Raw genomic sequence first — 12,581 nt, forward strand, 5'->3', positions numbered from 1 at the left:
CCAGTGGTTATGTACGACACACTAGGAGGTACTGCTCTGTGCGATTGCTGCTCGTCATAAAATCACAGTCATGCCTCACAAATCCTATTGCGCTGCATTCATTTCAAACCCTCCGTGTCCTTGTGCCAAATGCCTCTGGCAGGCAGTTGACATTGCCACACTAAAGGTGACTGTAGGTTATGTGCGAGAATTGAGTGGACTGAAGGCCTAATATTTCTCCTCATAAATGACCCACTAGGGTTTTAGTCCATTAGCTGTGTGAGGATCTGAACAAATTATGCCATCTGCATGCTGTGTTTACCCTGTGCATGGAGAGAACCAGAAGGGAGACAACAATGGAAAGATTTACTGGGGACCACATCAGACGATGGTTGGCTATGAAGCTCCCTGGACATTAGAGGACCATTATATGTAGAACACAGAGAGCTTTGAGATTTGGACTGAGGCTTGGACATCGAGAACAGGCTTCATACCAACGAGCCTGTTATTGGACTATCAGAATGCACCATAAACACAACAGTTTTCAGTCAATTTACCAATATGTGTCATTAGAGAAAGGACGGTTCCGTGGCCGACAGCTGTAAACATGGCCTGTGTAGAATTGCCTGTCCACCATTATATTTTTCTGAAATTGGTTAGTCCACGAGTGCGTTTTTTGGAGATAGATAGATAGATAGATAGAGAAAGAGAGAGAGAGAGAAGGCGAGAGAGGGAGAGAGAGAGAGGGAGAGAGAGTCTTAGAAGACAGATGGATTGACGGATGGCGATGTTAGTTTCCTGCTCGAGCCGGGTTTGTTGTGTGAAAAGTGCCTTCTTTTATTGAAAAAGAATTGTGCGGCATTTTTATTGTTTGCATATCACATTAAAGCCGCGTTCCATTCTGCGGGGGAATCGTAGCGGAAGCGTCAGCCATTACCGTGATTGATTTTTTTGGGTAGGCAGGCGCATGGCTGCGCTATATCCATCACCCATTCCCCTGCTCTTCGCTCACACTCTCCCAGAGAGTGAAAAACAATCACCACCACCCTCTACACCCCCCCCCCCCATCTAACCCCCCCGCTCCCCTCCCAGCAGTGCTATAGCAGAGGCTCATTTTGTTTTGGATGCCTGTTAACTTGCCAGTATTCAGTAGATTATAATAATAGTTATTGTCCCTTGAGTCACACAACAGATATCATCAGGCAGCCTGCCACCAACAGAAGAACATCTTGGTTTATGGTGTGATACGAGTTACCCATCCACAAGTACGGAGGGGTTGGCAGGTGGGGGTGGGGCTGTTGGAGGGTGGGGTAAGGGGCGGGCCAGGGGCGTGGGGGTGGGGTGGGGGGGCAGGTTAGGTGGATAGGTGGAGAGTGTAAAGATTTCTAAGGTGTTGTTTATTGAATGCTGATTGTGGTATGTTGGGTTAATTACGGTGATATTCACTGAGGTGTCTTTCTGCTAATGAGAGAGCAGTTTGAAAAAACACATTTTGTGCTTAGTCTGTTGAACTATCGCGGTGTCTAAAAGCCAGGCCCCTTCTTTTTTTCTCAGTCAAGGAAGAGACTGACGCTGCAGAAGAAGCCGAAATGGCAAGCAATTGAAGGAGCTCTTCAGATATGCCCGATAAAAGATATTTCTGAAAGTGTCACATTGTCTGTGTTTGATAGCATTTATGGTGAACCGTTGACTATTTGCGATAAGGTACGATAAGCTTTATGTGCATATGTTATGAATAGAGGTCATTCTTTTCGTACGTTTTTATCCACTACACTCAACCTTTTTCTGTCAAGACATTTGAAAGGTTCCTTTATCTGCAGAACCGAATAAGCCTACTGAATGTGAAAGCACTGTGGTTACAGCTTAGACAGTGAATTTAGAGAACCTGCAGAATGTTTGAAAATAGGTTCCTGCTGAACCTACACATAAATTTGTTCATCTTTTAAAAATGCAGGAAATTTTATTTGAAAATGATTGAGCTAGGCGAATTCTATATCAGTGGGAATATGTTACGTTAATTCACTGAAGTACCTCAGGCTAAATATCATACGATAAAGGGATCCATCTGTGCATTGTTTTTTTCAACTGAAGCCAAAGATATGACAGAGGATGGGTTGGTAATTACCACAGAAGGATATGACGGGTGTTCTGTTTATTACCAGACCATATAAAACATTCAGATGACGGCAGAGCGCTGAAAATAAATTGCTCTTACAAAGAGGACACTTAACAATAGGCTAGTATAAGTGTACTGTACCATCTATAGTAAGTTCTATTGCCAAGGAGCATGAGTTGCAGAAAGGATTTGTCACCTCTCTATTCACTCTCTGACACATTTATTGGTATTCTAATGTGTGTGTGTGTGTGTGTGTGTGTGTGTATACAGACACACACACACACACACACACACACACATATATACATACACACACACACATATATACATGTATACCTATATATGTATGTATGTATATGTATTGTCTCTTAATGGTGCTGTTAATGCTCTATATGCTGCTAGAGCGATAATGCTGCTGTTTTAATGTGAGGAATGAGACACTCACATGGCACATGAGCTGTGTCACCACTCCTCAGTTGGTTGGAACACTCTTGGATTGGAGTGTCTAAGTTCCAATGCTGAGGTCATTTGGCAATTTACTTTGTCTTTGGTTCAGTGCACTGAATGTGAGTTAGTGCTTGATCAGACAATACAGATTTCTGGAAAAGACTTTCTCCTATTCCATCTCATCATAACACGATTTCAAAGTAAAACTGCTGTCTAATGCATGTAGGTTTTTTTTCTTTAATGGCATATTGTACATTAATAATTTAAAATAATCCATAAATGCTTTGTCGTGAACTAAAAAGGATGGAGTCATTGTATCCTGCTCATATCCCATGACAGCCCTGTTTTTTTTTTTTCATTCTTTTTTATGTTGTTGTTGTTTTTTTATGTTGTTTTTTTTTTTTGGAAAAACATCTGGACATTATCATCTCCTCCTGATTTTGTCATTGTCCTCCGAATGTATTGGATTCTTGACACTCCCTCTGTGTACGGCGGATTATTTAAACAAGAAATAAGAATAAAAGAGTGGGGGGTTTTTTGCTGTTGTTCTTCTGAAACTATATAGTTGGTCTCTGAGATGATGAGTTCTGTGAGTCATTATGCTTTGGGGGCTGTAGTGTGCTTTATTCAAGCTGTCATAGAAACACAGCCGTTCCCTCTCTCTCTCTCTCTCTCTCTCTCTCTCTCTCTCTTTCTCTCTCTTTCTCTCTCTCTCTCTCTCTTTATGTCTGTCTGGCCAGGGTCCCATCTCTCTTCTGCTGAAAATCAGTTCTACAGTACACTGCTTCCTGCTGAGGAGGTGGACTGAGCCCCGGGGCGTATCGTATGGCCAGGGGCCTGCTTCGTGCGCCGCTTGACAGAATGAAACATCCCAAATTTACCCCACTTTTCAGTCGGTTCTTCTGAGTCACCTGCACATGCTGGTAGACTCGTGCTCCATTCGTTCAAGGAAACTTTTAATCACTTGTAATTATTTATCTGTCAATACTAATAACAAATATTGAGTCATGCTCTGATTCACTGAGTATGTACCAAAGCTTCAGTCTAGATCTGTGTTGTTTTTGTTCTTTATTTTGTTGTTGTTGTTTTTTTTAAATGATCTTTGTCTCCTACATGTTTATAAATGTGGATTGTCCTTGGCGAGACAGACAATTTCCACTGAAATTGCATGTGTTTCTTTTTTTCCTTTTTTTTTTTGCATTCTTCCAGTTGCTGATACATCATGGCGTTCACAGGGAAACCCCTGGGAGTGTGGCTTAGCCTTTAAAGGGACTTAAGAGATAAGTCAGCGGGGTTATGTCTGTGGTAAAAACTGAGTTACGGTTATGACTGCTCAAGGTCTGAACAGTGAAAAACCTGAACAAAATGTTAGGCCAGTACCCAAGGGATGTTACTTAACATTTCTAGTGTTCTGCTGTCGGAGTGATCACTCTCTTGGCGGTCTCGCAGGTTCTCTCCGGACCCCCGTCTCTGGCAGCATAGTCCGGAGGTTCAGGTGTTCCGGGGAGCCGGAATTCACACGAATGTACTTCTGTCTACAAAATACAGAATCATACCATGTAAAAAAAATACCATGTTTTAAATGATTAGATACTCCTTTAGGATATTACAATGGAACATTCATTATATCATCTGTAGAATTCATTCCGGTGAAGCCTTTGATGTCAGGAATGGATTACTGAAAATCAAAGCCATTGTCTTTTGCTGCTATTTTCGAAAAAATGGCGTTGATGACTTTTTTTTTTTTTTACATACAGTATACATATCATAAATCCCTCAGGCCGCTCAAATCTATTACGGTCTCTCCGCAGCGCAATTTATTGGAACTGTGACACTTTCACGATGACAGAGGACTGTAGGAGTTGTTATATATGCTTGGTTTTACTATATTATCATTGTGATGGAAATCATACACAACTCAGAAGGTTTCGCTCCTTCCTACATCGCTATGCTTTTCATATGTAAGGAAACAAAGACAACTTCGTGAGAGTTTGAATTCACATGTGAATAAAAAAAAAAAAGACCATACATTTGTTTATTTATCTTTTCAAGCTGGACTGATAACTGTATATTTAAATTTTTTTTTCATTGTTTGTGTATTGCTGAATTTTAGCCTGGTGTCTGTATTCCAACCAGTAGTGCTGAAATGATACTGGGGGAAAAATGTGTGATTCAAGATGAAACTTTCTGAAGTTGAAATAGGGCATATGTAAACACATAATATATTGTTTTTAATTGTAGCTGCTTTTTATATTGTACAAATACTCCAAGCAGATACACTTTTGAAGTATTTGCACATTTAAAAAAAAACAAAACAAAACAAAAAAAACAACTCTTGTGATCAATTCATTATTCAATCCCATTTTAAAGCATTTGATGAATTATCTTTTTGCTTCATTCAGATTGTCTGACCTAAAGACGCTGAATATATGAACCCCCTGCTGTTTGTTGCAGCTTTACAGAGCCAGACATTTGAGTACTCCTTAAGTTATCACATAAGCAAATCACACATGAAACAATGACATTCTTTCAGTTAAGTTGGGGGAAACTAGGACCCTGCGAGCTCCTGCTCTCCCCGTCAGGCTCCCTTAGTTCCAGAGCTCAGTGAGAGGTCTGAGAACAGAGTGCAGTGAGAGGGGGAGTGAGAGAGAGAGAGAGAGAGAGAGAGTGAGCGAGTGAAAGAGACAGGGAGAGAGAAATAGAGGCTAAGTGAATGTTAGAGCCACTGTGGTCACTGCTAAAATACTGAATAAGAGTGGAATGGAGGGATTAACCAGTAGGATTTAAAATTTGGAGCTGGAGCAGAAGCTCATGCAGAGGGAGCCAATCGGGAGAAGATCGGGATTAAAAGGTCTCTATACGTCTGTTAATTCTTGCTATAATCTGTGGGTTCCCCGTGCTGTCAAGAGTCATCTGAGAGGACACTGCAAGCTTGTGCTTATGTGGGAGTGTGTGCGTGTGTGTGGTGTGTGTGGTGTGTGTGTGTGTGTGTTGTGTGTGTGTGTGTGTGGTGTGTGTGTGTGTGTGTGTGTGTGTGTGTGTGTGTATGTGTGTGTGTGTTACGTGTGGAACCTGTGCTACCTTCACAGAATGAAATATTGTGAGAGTGCAGAAGGAGGGCATGCTCCTGTCACAGGAGTCAATGGTTGAGGGGAGATATAGCCATTGCATTTGTAAACAGTGCTCTACTGTGTAGTCGGGACTCTTCTTACATCTGAAAAACTGTTCTGGTTAACTACACTGGGGCTTTTCTTTCTTCCTTCTCCAGACTGGTAAAATATCTTTCTCTCAAAAGATATAGTAGCATCTCCTTTCCCCTCAGGGAGGTTCGCACTCTTTCGTGGTCGTTAGTCTCTGTGTGTGTGCATGTGTGCGTGTGTGCGTGTGTTTGTGTGTGTGTGTGTGTGTTTTTAATGCGTTCAAGGTCAGAAGCAGGGGGTCTGTGAGAGGAACTTTGCTCTGAGTCTTGTCAACAAATTCTTTGTTAAATAAAGAAGCAGCGGATGCAACTTTGAATGTGCTCGGTGTGTGGAAAACAGATCTGGGAGATGGGAGAGACAGAGAGAGAGAGAGAGAGAGAGAGAGAAAGAAGTCAACAACGAAAGAATCTGAGGGAACTGTTTTTGTCAGGAACAGAGAGTCCAAAGGGAGAGTTATGGGTTTTTTTTGTTTTGTTTTTTTGGGTTTTTTTTGGCTGTGTACACATGCGCGCGCGTGTGCGTGCGTATGTGTGTCTGTGTCTGCGTCTGTGTCCGTGAGCTACTTTATATAAACAATCTGAAATTCGTCTCCTCCCTATTTTGTACAGACAGCACTTCTCGGAATTGCTTTTATATCTGCATTGACTTAGAGCATTTCATTTTCAGAATCAAAAGCAGCGCATCTGTTGTCTCTGGAAGCTTTTACCACAGAGCTTTGTCATTGTGGTCAATCCAAAAAACTGCCCATTCAGGAATTCTATATTTCCTGAGAATCATGTACAGACAGAGCTGGGACAGGGGGAGGGACTCTGTTTTTAGATGCAGCGCTCTGTTGTTTGAGGAACTGCTTTCTGTGTGTGCTCTCTTTTTCTTTTCTTTCTTTCTTTTTCTTTTTTCTTTTTTTTTTTTTGGTGCGGTTGATCCTTTGCTTTCTCTGGTTGGTTGGTTGCGCTCAGGAGACTTAAGTTTTGAGGCTCAGACTAAGCCAGCTAGTGTCTGCCTTGTAACGATGTTGCTGGAATGTAAGAATGCATAGCAGAGAGAGTGAGATACAAGTTCACTGGAGCTGGACTTGGGGAAAAGTCTGGTTCCTCTTTTTTGGGGGCTTTCTTTGTGGCTGCCTGTCTGAGAGCTCGTCAACCACCATGTTGTAGCTAGTTTTTTCCTGGAAGCCAGGATGCTGAGCGTGTAGTTTCCGTAAGACTTTCCATCATTTTCGAAAGGACGAAAAAAACATTGCAAATGTCCCACTGGAAAAACAGTGCTGCTAAGGCATGGATATTTTTATTTGGATATTATATTGGGAAAAAAAAATGTTTCAGTCTGCTCTATTTTGAGGCTTTAATTATAGTAAAAAAAAATGGTTGGTTAGTTTGTGCACTGTTTTAATGTGAACTTATTTGGGTGAACGGGGTTTCCTCTCACTGATCCTGTGTTTGTGAAAAGTCTGCATTTTTCTCCTCCCCGGCCGTAAGTTCTCCCTGACCCTCTGTTTCCATGGCCCCCTCATGTGGCTGCTCTCCGATGCCTATAGCATGAGCTCTCTCCGCCTATGAAAACAGAGCTTCTGATTGGCTGATCCTGCCGAAGCACAGGAAGTTCAGGGTTTCTAATAACCACCCAGAGACACAGTTACCATAGAGACAAAGATAAGCCCCCCTTACTAAAAAAAAGTGCCTGCATGTCATCACAACAGAAAGCGCTCTTTCTCTCTCTCTCTCTCTCTCTCTCTCTCTCTTTCTCTCTTTCTCCCTTCCTCTGTCTCTCTCTCTCTCTCTCTCTCTCTCTCTCTCTCTCTCTTTCTCTCCCTCTCTCTCTCTCTCTTTCGCTCTTTTCCATTCTGTCTTCTGCCAGTTCTCCCATTTTCTGCCGGTTAAACAGCACAACCCCAGCCTTGTTAGGGTCGGCTAAGGTTTTCTCCTCTTCTCTGCTCCTCAAGTGCTTCCTGCACTTACTTCTCCAAAACTTTCTTCCATGTCATATTGCATCTGTTGAGCTGAGTGAAATTTTCTCGGGTGCTCCCATTTGGAAACCTTGGGAGTAAATGTGCAGGTAAGCATGGTTAAAGAGTGGAGGGGAGTGGGAAAACTGGAGCCTTTTACTGGGATTGAAGCAATGACCCGTACCAAGAGGGCATGCTGTGTTTTTTCAGTGACCCCCCCCCCCCCCCCCCCCCCCCCAAACACACACCCCCACCCTGCGCCCTTACCCTTTTTGCTATAAAGCGGCGCTGTCCTCAGGCGTCTATAACATTGTCCGTCGCCCTGGCCAAGCTGTGGCTAGACTGGCAGCAGCTATTTCTGTGAGCTGATGTAATGGCATGCCGTGTGTAATGCTGATACCACCGGCTGGAGCGTTAATTGATTTTAGGCGTATTGTGAAGGCTCTTAAAAAGCCTGCCTCTCCAACCAAGAGCATATGAAGGTCTTTGAGTACACAGAGTTCTTAGCTGAAACAGCAGATTCTTTGGCTTGGTCCTGGTTTTGCTTCTGTCTCATCCCATACTACCAGTTTTTCCTGAGTCTCAGATGCGTATCCGCCGACCGTTTGTTAGCGGGATAGTTTGTCGGAGTGTTTTTTTTTTTGGAAGAGGAGGGGGCTGAGGAGAGAGATGAAGCCCTGTGTCGTGTTGAAGTAAGGCAGCGCTGTTGGTGAAAGGACTTCCTGTTGATGGGAGTGTTTGGTTATCTGAGGAAGGGCCTGTTGGGAGGAAATGTGTCAGCCACTTGTTTTCTTTAAAGTAAGAGGACATGTTGTGGATCGTTTATTGTGTCTACAGCGGGTGTTTGGAAGGAGGGGGGGGGGGGGCATCGCTTTTCTCTCTCAACTTTGTGAAATTCGATACATGTTGCCTTGACAATTTCTCAGTCGGAGCGCTGTTGTTGTCATCACGTCGTGTGAACAAAGCGAAGGTCTATCTGCTTATACGTTCCTCAACATCCTTCAGCAAGCTGCGTGAAGCGCCTCACACCCCATGCTTCAGTTATCTTTCATATGCAAATACCCAACAAATTCTTCTGCAGAAAAGTGGCTATTGTATTTCAGATATGGTTGTCAGTGCAACCTTTTCGGCTCAGGGTGCATGTTTTAAGCATGTCCATTTACAGTCATGCCATGGTGGGCGCCCTGTGAAAGCTTCAATGCCCCTTTTTAAAGTCCACCGCTCATCCAGTTTACATTTGCATTTTGTGGGATCAGTCGTCAAAACTTTCCCAGTGTAGCGAGTTGAGGTTTTGGCCTGATGTGTCCTGGACAAGGGTGGGGTGTGTGTGTGTGTGTATGTGTGAGTGTGTTTGGGGGGGGGGGGTTAGACTGGCATTATTTAACCTTGGTCATGCTGTTGGACGTGGCAGGGGAGCTGTCACAGCTGAAAGGTGAAATGGGATGTGGAGGAGGTCAAACAGCTTTTTATTTTGAGGCACTGGAGTGTGGGGCTCCTCGGCAGCGTTCCTCATCTTCTTTGTCTGTCTGAGATCTTGTAACAACAGCCAATGGCTTGTCAGATGGCCCAGGTTGCACCTCCCCTTATGAAAATTAAACAGCAAAGCAAATCAGAGGGGAACTCGGCGAGGCAGAAAAATATGTCAAAACATCAGAACAGCCAAGCAGCAAAAAGCACCTGATGGGGAGTGATGGTGAATATGCATGATGCACGGGAGGAAGCAAGGCACTCACACTCAATGACTCCTTTTTTTTTTTTTTTTATTTATTTTTTTTTTATTCTGAATTTTGTCAAGGCTTTGCAAGGCATTCCACTGGAAGCAAAAGCAAGTAGCAAAAAGCAAAAAAAAAAAAAAAAACCCCCAAAAAAACAACCTAAAAAACAACAAGAAAAAAAAAAACATGTCGATCCAAAGATTTCCATTTGATGTCAGACACAGTTTTACGGTACAACTGAATTTGGAAGACTGCTCTCTCTTTCTCTCACTCTCTCTCTGCCTCCTCACACCCCCCCCCCCCCCACCCCCCCCCCCCCCCCGTCTCTCTCACGCTTGTGATCTGTTGCTCAGTGAATTTTTTAGTTTTCACGGCAAAGGGCCTCCCATCACACACGTGTCACCCATTTTGTCGTGCATGACTGAAGGCATCACGTCTTAAATCAAAATGAGGCCATCCATCTTAACCTCACCAACTCTCCCTCTCAATCCTCCAGTGACCTTCGGGTATTTTTTTTTATATATATATATGGTGGTGATTAAGTGTCAGAAAGGTACTTTCAGATCATAAGTGCTTAATAACAGATGGACCTTGGGTTTCTTTACTTTTGAGAAGCATTTTAACCAGCCTAAATGGTATAGTTCCAGTAGACAAAGCCGTGTCTTCCCGCCCAAAGAAAAGACAAGAACCCTATTCCTGTGTCCCTCTGAGTATTATTAGCTATTTAACTTTGCCTTAGCCTCTCTCCCTCTCTGTCTTTCCCCTTCTGACTTATTATATTCACTTTCTTTTGCTGTCTCTCTTTGTCTTCACGTTCACTCATTCCTTGGCAATGCAAGTGGAAAAAATAGTTGCAGATATGATGTAAACACTTGTGGTTCCAGCAGTAAAAAATCAGATGTTTCGGAGGGTGCAGAAATAAGCAGTCTTTTGGGTTCAGTGAGAGACACTTTTTAAATACAGTATTGTTATACATGACTGAAGACCAATGTGCATCAAATGATAGTTTACACATCTGTGGTCTGATGGACCTTTCCGCAGTCATTCGTGAGGTCAAAGAACCAGGACCAGGAGGGCTGTCTTGAAGTACTCACCATTGAGACGCTGGAATTGAGGTGGTGGGAGTATTGGTCTTGTGTAAAATATGATATCTGTGATACTGTTTTACACCTCTGGTATGGGTGGGGAGAGAGAAAAAAAGGGGGGCCGGGGGGGTGGGGGTTCAATGTGGAATTGTTCCTGTTTTTCTCTCTGTAAAAAGCCTGTTAAATGTAAAATGCGGCTGTGTTGTTCGGTTGGATCATTGTTGTGGGGGTAGTACTCTTTCAGACTGATTCCATTGTCCTCTGCTCCTCACACTTCAAGGGCATTCACAGCTCTGCCAATGGAGCCAGTGGTCTACTCCTACACCAACCGAAAGGACGCCAGCGCAAGGACACCACACTCTCTATACACCTGCATCTAGTCATACGGGGAGTGTAGCTACGCCCTTAAGGAGTGACGAAATTTTTTTGGTTGTTGATAAGACTTGTCAAATATCTTTCATATTTGAGAGGGATGTGAGCGCGGATGACTCTTACAAACTCATTAGCGGTGTAGCTCCTTACAAATCTGAACACACAAGCTGCCGCGGTTGCTCATTTGAAGATTTCCCCCAGAAGACCTAACGCTCTGATTGTTTGAGAAAACCTGACAAGAGGAAATCATCATTGAGTTGAGCTGAGGCACATCCTCCCTGGCTGTATCTCATTCGGAGAACTCGGGAGAATCAAGTCATTTCCATCTCCTCTGCCGACCTGTCATCAGTGTCATATTTCATTGATATTGCTTTCATTTTTGGTCCGTCAGTGAAAAGACAGCTCCACTGTAGAGTGTATAAACAACTATATTTTACTAGGCTTGAGTGGAACACTGCACTATCTCTCTCTCCTGTGCCAATGGCTCCCCTTTGCCTGCCTGATACCGCCCTCTCTCAGACTCCTGCCACTGGAACATAATTCTCTAACCCTGTGTCTCCGTGCGAGCTGAGGGAACATGCTTTCCACAAAACAAAAAAAACAAACAAACAAACAAACGAAAAAAAAAAAAAAAAATGACTGACATCTTTCAGTGTCAAAACATGCACCAGACATTGCTTCCATCCGGGCTATTTATTTACTTCTCAACGACGGCGTTTGGTGTAGTCGCGTTTTTATCACATCTTACGCTGAAAATTTCTGTCAGATTTCTTTATTTATTTAGACACTGGAAATCTTGCTGTCGGCATCCTCAAAGCTGCGCTACATTATCTCCTTTTAATGTGCAAATCATCCAGTGCTGCTGCTGCTGCTGCTGACATGACTTGGTGTACAGACGCTACACGCTTACGTGCAGGGTCCTTGGCAGTGACTATACAAAGCAACGAGCTTCCCCCTCGTTCCTCCAATTCTCCTCAGCGCTACAGATAATAGGGTTCTTTTGCTTTAGCTTAGAGGAGTGCCCTCAGTCTACTTAACCTGTATTCACTCAATAACTGTTCATTTAGCCAAAGGAAGGGCGCATCTCCTGAAGCCCTGGCCCTGGCCCTCAGCTTTATGAATGAGCTAATCAGATGAAGAGGGACTAGAGCAGTTCCAGTGACAGACAGGAGCGTGGCCGTGCATGGCCAAAACCCCGAGCCCTCATTAGCCGCTGAGAGCGGAGGCTAGCGCTCGGGAGACCAACCTTTGTAAAGCTGTTCCTGTTTGTGTAAAGCAAAATATGTGGAATGTTAGTGTGAACTGGTTGTATTGTGATGTGAAAGGGATCGTAGGGGGTCTTGGTGGCTGCTTACTCAATCGTTCTTGCTTCAGGTGCACCTGTTTTGGAAATGGGGGGGTGGGGGGGCATTGACTGTGTTTATGTCCTGAGAGCTGCACAATATCACCGTCCAAAATTTTCTTCTACTGGTGGCTGGCTGAGCAGAATGAAGGAAGTTGTGATATACATATAGAACTGACGCATGTTCTCCAGGGTCATGACATGAGACCAGCCAGACCAGAGGAACATGGTCTCATGTGAGTGTGTGTGTGTGAAGAAATCGCTGTTGTCTGCTCCCAGGGTCTGCAGTTCCTCTTTCTCTCTCTCTCTCTCTCTCTGTCATGTTTCTCTTCTCCCCCTTTTTTTTTTGCTTTTTCTAAGATATCAATGCATCAGCACCTTCC

General features: G+C 43.6%; 1 protein-coding gene across 1 annotated transcript in view; it reads left to right on the forward strand.

Moving 5' to 3' along the window:
• Positions 1-5,242: 5,242 nt before the first annotated feature.
• The window catches only part of foxn3 (forkhead box N3), a 57,768-nt gene continuing 50,429 nt past the window's right edge, over positions 5,243-12,581 (forward strand). Inside the window, exon 1 of the mRNA XM_030777685.1 lies at positions 5,243-5,393. The gene's annotated coding sequence lies outside the window, so the exon portion shown is untranslated. The remainder of the gene's footprint in view (positions 5,394-12,581) is intronic.

Source organism: Chanos chanos, chromosome 1 (assembly GCF_902362185.1).
Source record: "Chanos chanos chromosome 1, fChaCha1.1, whole genome shotgun sequence".
In the NCBI taxonomy this organism is placed as follows: Eukaryota; Metazoa; Chordata; class Actinopteri; order Gonorynchiformes; family Chanidae; genus Chanos; species Chanos chanos.